The following is an 11319-nucleotide window of genomic DNA, read 5'->3' on the forward strand; positions in this document are numbered from 1 at the left end:
TAGTCACTTTCCAAGTTGTGGAGATCAAAGCTTTGTTAAAATAACTTGGACCCATGAATTATTAATGCATTAATAAGTGACGTTCATTCATTTATACTTGTATTGTAGCAGACTGAGCCAAGAAGAAGAAGGCAATGAATAAAAGGTGAGAGTATTAGTACAATAGTAGTAGTAGCACTTATGTCACAAATTATTTATCCATTTTTATTTTCAACTCTCTTGCATGAAATACTACTCCTTTTTGGAATTTTTATAAGTTGACTTTTTGTCAATTTTCATTGGAACAATTTCTTTACTTGCTCCTAACACAATTATACCTAAAAATTATTTTTTAGGTTCATTGAAAAGATAATGTACATTGAAAAAGTAATGTATTCAGGTTATATTATTGACCAAATATATTACCTTTTCAATGAACTTAAAAAATGATTTTTGCTTATAATTATGTCTGGAGGAAGTATGTTGGATGGATTACGTAGCTTTCGCAAAATATATGTAAATTATTGTGATTTTGATTTTTTTTTTTTTGGTAACAGATTTTGACGTATTTATTGTGATACTAAACATTAATATAGTAGTTAATAAAAGTTAAGATAGAATAAAGATCGCTCTTCTAAGTGATACACATGGAGTTGAGATCCTATTTCATTTCCTTTATTATTACTATATAGTAACAATATTAATGTGTTAAATTAGTCCAAATTTCTTTATATATTTCAGAATATTTAAAACTTTAATACTTGAGAAAATAAAAATAATAAAAAATGGAAAAGATACCAACTATATACAAATGTCCCATGAAACAAAATACAATAAAAAAACAAACAAAGGCTAGAAAAAGATTAAAAACAAAATCACTCATAATTCAACATTTCAACGGATGAGTCTACAATTGATCAAAAAAGTGGCTGAATGCATGTCAACCAAATAATCGTTTCTGTTTGCTCAAAATGTCTAGCATCACAATGATTTTCAATTGTAGGCTAGACATTTTCAAATTTTTTTAAAAAAAATTTGTATGGACTACTATAATCACTTATGTTTGCTCAAAATGTCTAGCATCGCAATGTGTTTATAAATTGGCCGAATGCATGTCAACCAAATAGCTTGAAGCCAAACTTTCGGGTCTTTGACTTGAAAAGGAGTTCACAAAATTGATCAATACATTGGCTACAAGAACATAAAATTTTGTAAAACACAATAAACTTCAAGCAAATTCTCATAATAGCACTCCAAATACTCACATTTTAATCTTAATTAATAGAAAAATAAAATCCTTAAATTTTACCTTACTTTTCCGTTTGCATTTTTTTGTTTAGTGTCATTCTAACTTAATCCTTCATTTTGCTTATCATGTTATAGCTATAAAGTTTTTATTGTTATTTTATTGATTAATCTCTGTCAAAAAATTCGAGGAACACAGCACACAATGTAAATTCAATCTCTTCTTCCATTAAACTTTTTTTATATACAAATATTAGAAATCGAATCACTAATCACCTATTTTAAGAACTCAAATCTCTTACTAATGCATATTTTATTTCTTAATAAAAAAGAGTCATTCTTGATTTTATTTATGGAAAAGGAAGAAGTGTCATTCCCGTGTTTGACTAGTTGATATTGGGATGAGCATAAATACAGTTATAGGAATAGATGTATTCCACCACAATTCTTATTCCATTTTACTTTACTAGCACAACAATAATAGGATATAAATAGTACTCACTCTTGACCAAAAAAATAAAATAAATAGTACTTTCTTCGGTCTCAATTATAATTTTTTTAAAAAAAACTTCAATGAATAACAAATATATCTGGTTTGCAACTAAATATATCAATTGAAGTATCGCGTAATTGGCTAAATGTGATAAGGTATTAAAATTTTCATGCCAAAAGCTTTCAGTCCTATTCATCATTCTTTTCATTTCATGCTTAGAAGTTAGAAGTTAGAACCAGAAGCTAGTTTTATTGGGAACATCTTTCCCCAATATTAGAATGAATAAAATTATATAAAATAGACTTGTATATCGAGTTTTTACTAAATAAAGTTATTGTTCGTAACTTCTTTCCTTTTTGAGACAAAGAACCATATTTCCTTATTCCCATTGTCTCTTCTATGTTTTAATGGAGAATCTAATTTTTAAAACACAATCTCTTTAGTATATTACCTATATATAAGAAGAGGGTTTTTTTTAATACGTTAAATATTATATTAAAAATAGGTTAAACACAAGATGTGTCTCTAGCTAGCATTACTAAATTACATAAAGTTTAAAACTTTAAGATGTAGCAAATACATACTTTTATATTTTTTCTGGGTTTATTTTCTTAGAATTGGCAAACATCACATAAAATTTATACACACAATTGTAAAGTTTTAAGTTTAGGTAAAATAAAAAGATAATATAATATTTGAGTGTAAAAGTATTAAATGTTAAGGTTATGTTTATATAATATATATTAATTGAACCTTTGATACTTTTATCCAATTTTGGAGGTGTTTGAATCCGTACGAATATGGGGTCCCTCTGATATCTCTCAATTGTTACAATCGGGTCCCTTTATACATCAACCATCAAATTTTTAACATTAAGAAGAACCCATGTGATAACATTAATCTAAGTGGGTATTGGTTTTTTTTGGTCAAGTTTATGTTGACTTAAGCCGGTTCATCAACAAGCTAACGTGGCCAAACAAGGTCTTCATACTAAGTATGGGAATGCTCACATCACACTCTTCTATTTTGATAAGTGAATCTAAATGTCATATATAGCAACATCCACTATTTTGTGAGATTAATTATTATTTACTAACAATGGAAAACCTCTTTATACATTGATTCCATCAAATTACACTGTGATATCTATTTGTTATTGATATGAAGTGGATCTTAATAAGTTGTTTGAGAGATGTTGTGGACTGAAAACAATATTTTACTCTACTAACGAATAGAGTACCTGTAAACATTTTGACGGGATAATGATCTGATTGATATAGTCTAAGATAAAGTATTGGGATTTAGAGATTATTATTATTAATTATGTATCTTGATCCGAGTTATTATGAATAGCATATATAGAAGGAGAATTAGGGTTTTATTGATATAAACTCTAATTGAAAAGTTGTCCTAGAAGGTATTTCTGTGAACAAATTAATCGTGACTACAGTATTATTGGTTCGAAATTTTCACAACTGTTTAACGAATTGCTAATCACTTACTTAATTGTGCAAAACTTTTACTATTTTTTTTTTTACACAAAAACTTTTACTATTTATATATCCTATACAATTTTGCTATGCTAATAATGTACGGCCTTTCTTTTCTAATGAAACCGTACAATGACTTTATTTTGAAATATCTTTCACTATATTGACAGGTTGACATATCTTTATTTTCGATTTATTGATTTTATTCCATATTATACGTGTTGATGATATACCATACCATAGGATACATATAAAATGAAGAAAAGAAAAGTAATGTAATTTTACAAATATGATAAGTTGCTATCTGCGTGACACATTTTGTCCAATTGTCGGCTCATCAAAACAGCGGGAATATTGGTGGCTGCTTTCATTATAATAGTTCTTTTGATTCTTCCACTATATAATCATTTTTATTTATGATCAAGTCCACTATATAATCATAATTAATCATTTCATTTTGTTTATGATCACAATATTCTCTCAATTTTAATTGTTGGCCTGGTGTCTTTTTTATATAGTAAATCTAAAAGAAAGATAGCTCAATTTGTTTAGAACTTTTATTTTTAAGTTCAGTATGTTATTGTAAGATTTATCAAATGTATAATTCAAGCTTTTTTTTAACATAATGTATGATTCAAGTTCAAATCAATACTTATGAAAAATAAAAATATATAGAAAACAAAAAGTTACCAAAAAAATTATTTAATTTGTAGAAATTTGTTACGCCGAGAGGGGGAGCTTCACTAGATTTGATCAACATATTAGGCATTTATAAGTAACTATGCAGGTGACTTTGACACAACAGTTTCATCAAAAATCTTAAAACAATTAAGTTTATGTGTCCTCTCAATCACTTATATGTTATTCAACATCAATTTTTTCAATCAATATGAAATTTAACTCACACTTTATATATCTCAGCATCTTCCCTCAAATATGAGTCTATATGTGTTCACGATCCATCACCATTCAATTATTGCTCTCCGAAACCGGGTTCTGATTCCACTGTTGAACTGAGAGGGGAGTCTCACTTAGATTGGATCAACACATTGGACATTGAACAACCATAAAGTGACTTTGAAACCACATTTTCACACGAAACTTTAAGACATTAAATTTGTCGGTTCTCTTACTTAATTATATGTTGTTCAACATCAACCCTTAAAACCAATATGAGATTTAACTAACACTTGATATATAATGTTAAATATTGTCAAATAACCGATTATCTCAAAACCTTAAGGTGTTAGGATAGAGCTATATCAATGGTTTTATATTATTTCTAACACGCACCCTCACGCAAGAGCCCACTTGGGCTTGAAGCGTGGATAATGCATAGGCCCACCTACCATATGCTTAAATTTCACTTTTTAATTAGAAAGTGAGGGGAGCGGGGATCGAACTCTAGACCACTTAGTCACAGAGGCTCTGATACTATGTCAAATAACCGATTATCCCAAAACCTTAAGGTGTTAGGATAGAGCTATATCAATGGTTTTATATTATTTCTAACAAATATGTTTGGATCTCATCCCCAAAAGCTAGCTCAAAGGGTGAGGTTGCTCTCACATATTTATACACTTCACATCCCGGAAACCTAAGCAATGTGAGACTTCAAACAAATTCCGACAACACAAACAACATATTCAAGATATAAATTTCAACAAAATTAAATGATTATAATATACTAGGATGTCAATAAAAATACTACAAAAAATAAGAGGTCGACACATGTAACACGTTACATCCAGAAACTATAGTGCTTTTCATTATTTTAGGTCTAAGTTACTGGTTTGAGGTTTCTCAATTATTGTAACAATAAAACTGTACAGTATGTCAGTAAGATGAAACCTTAGTTGCTTGAGAAAATGACAAACTCTATGAAATAGGTTATAATTAGTAAAAGACAATAAACAATCGAGTTTAAAAAATTGGACCACAAATTAAAATATTAAATCTCTTTTATGAGTAGGTTGATTAGTAGAATTTGGAGCCACTCATTATACTCTTCATTAGTACTAGTACATGTAATTTGTGGAAATCTATAGTTTAGCTAGATTTTTTAAGGCTAGTTATTGATTTGCAGTCTCTTTTTAAGGCTAGTTTTGATTTGCAATCTCTTGTTTTGCTAAATTAGAGTATCTAAGTGGATATATCATTTTGTCACTTAGCTGGTATATATATATGATGGTGTCTACCCTCCAGTCCACATAGTATGGTTTGGGATCCTCACCTAATTCAATTATTGCTTTTTCCTTAGCTATACCATATGGTTAGGCATATGAGGTTTTCTACCTTGCAAAATTTGTGGAACCTCTTTAGTTTTCTTCTAATAGAGATAATCTATGATTTTAGATTTTTTTTTTATTAAAAAAAATAGAGTGTTTATAGCATATCATGAATTAGAATGTGTTCAATACAATGTCAACTCTAAGTTGGGGACTAGCTAAATATGTAACTGTCTTAGCTAAATTATGAGCAATTTTATTTGTTTGTCGCCTAACAAACTCAACACTAAAGTTGTTACAAAAAATAGAAAATAGACTCTTACAATAGGAGATTATAACACCAAATTTAGTAGCATCATGTGTACGCGCATGGAACATGTCAACAATTTTCTTCGCATCGAGCTCAAAATCAACTGTCCCAAATGCAATTCATGAACCCCAAGCAAGAGCCGAAAGTAGACGTACAACTTCACCAATATAAACAGCAGAGACATTCTTGCATAGACACAACACATTTAGGCACAAACTTAGGCACACAAACATCAATCAAAAAAATTAAAAGAAAAATAAAATGATCATATCAATTAATATAATTTTAATCATATCTTTTTTTAAAAAAATTCACTTATGTGAGTGTGCCTAAGAATAATTCATTTGAGCTTGTGCCCATGTTAGCATTTCTCGTATATACCAGAGTAAATTGGTTGTACCTAGCCAACACAAACACACTGAACTCGTCTAATATTACACATGCCACTTTCCATTTTATTGTTTTGAGATGAAAACGAAGCATCTATATTGCACTTCACACTTATTAAATAATTAAAATATCTTTGTATAAAAAAAATTAAAATATATAATTTATATTATAAATCATACATATTAATTAGAATTTAAAGTTATGCACTGTCGATGTAAATTAATTTTACATTCACATCTAATAAAAATCATCTAATCTTTTATGCCATATGAAGAAAGTAAAGTAGGATGAAGTAATGATGTGGTAGGATATATACTTGTTGATTGTCATATTTTCTAGTTAAAACATTTATCATAAAATATGAGATGTGTTAGAAATTAGTTGAATAAAATAAGAAATCAAATTAAGGATTTATTTCTATAAAATATAAAATACAAGTTTTGTGATGCAACTAACCTTAGACTTATTGTTGTTTTTGTTTTCCTCCTTTTCGGGTTTAGATCATATTTGTGTACGAATTCGAGTTCGGATTCTTTCAAACAATCGGTTTTAAGAGAAACTTATTTAAGTTGAATATCTTAATTTCAAAGATAATTAATATTATGGTCATGCTAAACAGTGCCCTCGGGGCACTTGTTAAGTATACCTAAAAAGAAAATAAAAAATAAAATTTATATTGAAAAGATAACTTTTTATACATTTGAGATATTGAATGCACGTATTTCGAGACATAATTTCTATTTTAACATGCTTAATCAGTACCCGAGAGCACTTTTAGCATTTTCCTTAATATTAACACATGATACTCTAAAACTAATAACCAATTAATTGCGCGGTGGTTGAAATTTTGTCATAAACCTCACAGAACAAACAAAAACTTCATCAATACTAAGTGTTTTAGGTTCCCCATTTAATCAAAATGCTATGGCCCCATTGCAAAAACAATACCACTTGATGCACTTTTTGCTGGTCTTTCCCAAAACATTAATTCCCATCAACAAACAATCATAGGCCCTATTTGCATCAACAATCTATTTCCAACAAAAGGATGAGGGTATGTGTCAAATAATTCAAAAAATTATATAAACTTTTTATAGAATTGTTATTTTCCACTAATGGGACCCCTTAAATATCTCAATCAAATATTGTTCATCCCACGCTGCTGTTACCAATCACCATAACATGCCATGTATATGTATGCAATGTTTTTCTTATGGCCATGTGGATTTTTAGTATCAATCTAATCTGTCTATATTTTGTTACCTACGTTGCTTTCCATTACTATAAATCAACAACATTTTTAATTCACATCAACTTATTGAAATTTGTTTCTACTCACAACAACTTACATCAATATGTCACCAAACTAAATTAGTTTAATTACCAAATAATTAAGTACGTAATATTTTTTTATTATGGGAGATGTTTTTGTTTCTGCTGCTTTAGTAGTGTTCCGCCTTGGTTTTTGAATTTTTTGGGTATGAGATGGAGGTTAATTAGGATGATAGTGTATCCTAGTTGAGTTTTAAACGGTGTTGTTTTTATTTGGTGGTGTTGTTGTTCTACCGCATTCTTCTGCAGTTTTGTGATTTTTTTTTTTCGCTATTTATATGTCTTATATTTATGGTTGATTATAATATATATTTGCTGATTAAAAAAAATATTTAACTTATTAATTAATTATTATTGTAAATGATATATTGTTTTATAAGTCAGGGGGAATTTATTAACCAATATCCACTACTAGAAAAATCTTAAATACCGACGGGCGAAATCTGTCTCTAAAATGCAAATATTCCGTCACTAAGTATGTTAGAGACAAAATTAGAGACAGATTTGATTCTGTCGTTAATTTCCTCGTCTCTAAACTATCAGAGACGGATTTTATATTTCGTCTCTGATTGGAGACGGAATTTACCCGTCTCTGCCATATAAAAATCCGTCTCTAAACATTGAATCCAAAACACAATAAATCCGTCTCTATTGGAGACAGATTTATCCGTCTCTAAATTCAAATAATTTTGTCTCTAAAATTCTGTCTCTAAACTTAAAATTTTGTCTCTGTAGAGACCGAACACATTTTCTGTCTCTAGTAATAATTTTTTTAGGAAAAAAAAAATTCATCTCTTAATCTCAGATGGTTGTTGCAACTATATTGGTCTAAGCCTGCATATAAAATTAATAAACCTTACACTAAATAAATAGATAATAATCTATTTTATTTTTTAAAAAGAAAGACAACCACAAAACACAAGGAATATTGAGTTTCCAAAATTACAAATATATGATCATCAGTTGCTCTGCATTGACAATATGCAAAACTACACCTAAATCAAGATTCAACTATGTTAACAAAAAAAACCCACGACCTATATCAAATGATACAACAGAGAAGAAGTACAAATGGAGTTCCACTCCATATACTAAACAAATGCCATATCATGAAACCATGCTTAAATCCCACTCACTCTAAATATGATTTCCTTTAACAGTCTTGAATGATGTCCTCTAACAACAGCTCAACAAATCCTTACTTCTAAGCACACAAATACCATAATTAAAATGATTGCAGCCACCTGATTCCAATCTGAACCAAGATCGGTATTAATATGCCGAGAAAGAAGTCACCAATAAATTGTAGGTTCAAGTTCAACTAACACTTGCATCAAATTTAAGCTTAACATTCTAGATAGTATGTAGTCCATAGCATCCACAAGAAAATCTGCACCCAAAAAAATTAAAAAGTTATAAGTAAGACATCCACTGGTAATATTTATTTATGTAATGTAACAAAAGAGAGAATTAGAGACTTGTGTAACCTACATCTTCTTGGCTGAAACAAAATCAAATGAACCTTAATTCATATTTAAAATTATCACGAAGTCTTACAACCATGTCAAACTTCAAAATAGTTAAAAACTACAACCTATAAGTACTATATTCTATGCAAAAAACATGAATATCATAATCTCAAAGTTTACCAAAAAAAAAAAAAGTCTACTCTTAATTTTCAATTTTACTCCACCAAATTGTGCTTCGGACATAAACTCTTGTAGAGATAACAAATACATACCTGCAAAACAACTAATTTATCAAATTTTTTCAATGTCAGAAGTTAAAGTATACATAATTGTAACATATGTTACATATCCTTCTTAAATTACATATAATCTTAGTGTTGCAACATAGTTCTAAACCATAACGATAAATATCACAATGATAATAGTTCAGAGTATACAGATCAATTGTAAGAGTTTGAGTTGCAAATTCTATGAAAAAACAAATACTTTTATATTACTTGACTAATACACATTGTATCAAAAGCATATATACTCTAATAAAATGAATACCATTAAAATAACTATCACAAAATAGAGCAGGGTAAGGCACCCAAATAAGTCACCCCTTTCTCATTTGCAAGGATAAGCTCTTCTCTTATGCACTTCTCAAAGGCATAGTCATGAGGAACTTGCTGTGAGCACACATAAAGTAACAGCAACGCAAAACAAAAGCAAACGAGTTAAACATAAAAGTTGAGCTTATATCAAAAACTGCATACAACTGCTTTTGTAGGAGCTTTAATATCACTGTATTTCTTTGATCCGTTTGGGGTAAGTTTATCTTTTCCGGCATCATCCTGACAGTAAAGAAAACAAAAGATGAAATGAACAATTTTTTCTCAGTTAGTTAAGTAAGCGTTCAAATTTTGGACTACTAATGTAATGGTTAGCAACCTTTCTTTTAGCATGTTGATAGTGGCCACCTTTCTTTGGTAGTCAAATTTTGTTAACTAAGCAGCTTATCAAACAATATTCGGCTGCAAAATTCAGAACAAAACACAAATGTGTGGACCTACTAAATTGCAGCTACAAAATTGAATGACTTGAACAAATTAATAAACTAAAGTATGGGTAAATTTATTAAACTTCTAGCTAGTCCTATATAACATAAGTTCTACTCAACCTACCTTAACTTCATCAGTAAAGTTTCTTTTCATGTGCTAGCAATTTGTCTAACTCTGGCAAGAGCTTCTATAAATGATTTGTCCCGTGTTACAACTCTCATCACCCTTGGAGAGTAATTAAATGTCCTGAAAAACAACAATGCAAAGTAAAGTTGCTTTATATTCCAAAAATGGTGTTATGAAATAACCTAATGTATAGAAGAAACACAAGAGGGAGTTCAGAGTTCAAATCCTAACAACTTAGCAGTAACTTAGTAATCAAGGAGATCTTTCGAATTTCTCATGCACCTTATAAACTACAACTACAAATCTTTAATTCACCCCTACGGCAAAATCAGCGATTCATCAATTAAAATAGAGAGTTAACGATTATAAGATCTGCATCTCCAAATCATTAAGAACCTCTAATTAGACACACCTGCATAAATTATGTTAGGATCAAATGAAGCTCACATCAATTAAAATTCTGAGTACATCAGTTCATTATAAGAAACAAAACATTATGATAAGCATCAGATAAAAACATAATAAACAACAACATTGAACAAATAATTGAAACTAAGGAAACAAGAGATGCAGAAGAGAGCCAACATTCTAGTTCCATGTCTCTTAAATTACCTAAATTCTTGTTGAGTGCTATAACCAATTTACCGCTGTTGTTTTCCCAAAATCTGTAACTAAAAAAGACACAGAAATTAGAGACTTCACAAACATATAGCTACAGTAAAAAACTTAAAAAAGAAAAAAATTTGAGAAAACAAACTGAAAAGTGTAACTACTAAAATAACATAATACACATGAAACAGCGAGTAGCCTTGACCCCATGGCCTCATTAACACAACATAAAACCATGGAAATTAATTAACACAATCAAGACAAATGCAGAAAATTGTAGAAATTTAAGAGACTAATGAAAAAGGAAAATATCCAGAGTCTAAGAAAAGAGCATACCTCTGATTGAAGATGGAGAAACTCAGCGATGTGGGGAGTATGTGACCGGCCGGTGCTGTGAGAAGGAAGAGGATATGAGCATCACTGTGAAGAACAACGAGCGGCGCTTTGACGGAGCGATCTGCAGGGTGAAGTGGGCGAAGTGTGCAGGCAGAGGCGATCTGACTTAGGGTTAACAAAAAGGTTTTAAAAATTAAAAAATAATAGTAGTACTATAATTTAGTTTGGGCGGGGATTAAAAAATAGGTTTTAAAATTCTAATGTCTGGG

General features: G+C 29.6%; 1 long non-coding RNA gene across 6 annotated transcripts; it reads right to left on the reverse strand.

Moving 5' to 3' along the window:
* Positions 1 to 8329: 8329 nt before the first annotated feature.
* Positions 8330 to 11319, reverse strand: LOC123899958. Of its 6 annotated transcripts, none has more exons than XR_006805770.1 (6): positions 11051 to 11319; positions 10718 to 10776; positions 10103 to 10517; positions 9695 to 9772; positions 8959 to 9208; positions 8330 to 8857 (listed from the first exon to the last, which is right to left on the reverse strand). It is a non-coding gene; the product is annotated as an uncharacterized LOC123899958 (long non-coding RNA). The 6 variants fall into 6 exon arrangements; XR_006805768.1 differs by adding an exon at positions 9870 to 9952 and having other exon boundaries at positions 8959 to 9772; XR_006805767.1 differs by adding an exon at positions 9870 to 9987 and having other exon boundaries at positions 8959 to 9772.

Source organism: Trifolium pratense, linkage group LG7 (genome assembly GCF_020283565.1).
Source record: "Trifolium pratense cultivar HEN17-A07 linkage group LG7, ARS_RC_1.1, whole genome shotgun sequence".
NCBI lineage: Eukaryota > Viridiplantae > Streptophyta > Magnoliopsida > Fabales > Fabaceae > Trifolium > Trifolium pratense.